At 45.9% G+C, this 1,635-nt stretch overlaps 1 pseudogene; it reads right to left on the reverse strand.

The window, feature by feature from the left end:
* Window positions 1-334: 334 nt before the first annotated feature.
* LOC101571211 lies at window positions 335-830 on the reverse strand (annotated as a pseudogene).
* Window positions 831-1,635: the final 805 nt, after the last annotated feature.

Here is a 1,635-nt window from a genome sequence, read left to right on the forward strand (position 1 = left end):
GCAGAGGACATGCCCTAGAGGGGCTGTTTATGCCCCGGGATGTTGTTAGGTTGATTCATTGTATCACTGAGAAGATTAAAAATTTAACTGATTGAGCAGCAGGAGAGGTCCTCACTTTGTAAACATCCTGAGACTCTGCAAGAGGAGAGCACTACCCTGGAGCAGGTGGCCTGCATCCAATATGAGGGAGGAAAAGAGCATTGCCCTCCTCTTACTCTTGTTGCTTTCTCTGTCTTCTGCCTCCTTGAACTTTTGCCCCTCTGCCATGCCACCCTGCTTTTTTTTTTTTTTTCTGGCTACATATTTATTCAACAGAAAATAAAGTCCTCCAACTTTATTGCAGTGGCTGGCCATGTCCACCACCAAATCCACCTCTAAACTGGAATTCAGTGGCTGAACCACACAGCCTCAGCCTTCTTGTTGGCACCAGTGGGCATGGTTCTGCATCTATAAGCAGCCCTGTCAACCTTCCCACATGTGAGCCTCATGGGCCGCTTGCCCTCCACACCTTTGGGCCGGGGTCTGCCAGTCTCAGGCTGGCTGTGGTGCAGAGTAGCAGGCACTATCTCGAGGGGCAGGTGGAGGTAGTCATGGAGACACTGGATGCCCCCGTTGGTAAATTACCAGCAGAAATGTCTCCAAGCAAACTGTTCCTTTACATAGCCTCGGGACTTGAGAGACTGCATGGCTTTCATGACATGAAGGTTGGGTACATTCTTATCTGCCAGCTTTGGGTGTTTTGGCATGTGGACGTCCTCCCTGGCCACCATCACCCCCTCCTTAAAAAGAAGCTTGTAAATGGTGATCCGATTCTTCTTGGGCACCAACATCATGATGGCTGTATGGTCCGACACTGAGGCTGGAAAGGAAGGGGCATGTGTGACATGGCATCAGGCCACCTTGCTTTGGAGCCAGATGGTTGTGGACTAAAACCTCGACAGACTGTGGGCTAAATAAACCCTTACTTCACTTCTTTAACTTTGGTTGTCAGGTATTTTATCTCAGCAATGAGAAAAGTAACTAACACACTCCTTAAGAGAGATAGATAGAAATTCCTGTTATTTATGAGGGGCTGACACCAAATCTTCTGGCACTTTGGTCTGTGCTTTCCTGTCTCTGAAACTATTTCAGTTGTTTATAGATTACCTTCTTTCAGATACTTTGTTATAACAGCCAGAATGGTATAAGACATCCCCCCCCATCTTCAACTATGCATATTATGGAGTTCTGACATGAAAGACTAGAGTTAACAGAGACCCCAGAAAGGAAAGGTCGTGGTCCCCACAAGACTTCACTGACTTCAGATAACAGCCACATTTCAGGCTCCCCCAGCCACCTACACTTCTCATTAACTGGCTATAATTTCAGGGCTGGCTATTGACTTCCTTAAGTTAGATAACTTGCTAGCATGGCTTGTGGAATTTAGGATATAGCTATCCTTATAATTAAAGTTTCATGATAAAGAATACTCATAAGGGGATAAAGGTGTAGCTCAGTGATAGCGCACTTGCCTAGCATACATGAGGCCCCAGGTTTAATCCCCAGCACTACCACGAGTGGAAAAATAAAAATTAAACAGTACTGGTGAGGAACAACCAAAAAAGGCTTATAAGAAAGTGGCTTCTACTGATTAGG

This window comes from Octodon degus, unplaced genomic scaffold, assembly GCF_000260255.1.
Source record: "Octodon degus isolate 3935 unplaced genomic scaffold, OctDeg1.0 scaffold00051, whole genome shotgun sequence".
In the NCBI taxonomy this organism is placed as follows: Eukaryota; Metazoa; Chordata; class Mammalia; order Rodentia; family Octodontidae; genus Octodon; species Octodon degus.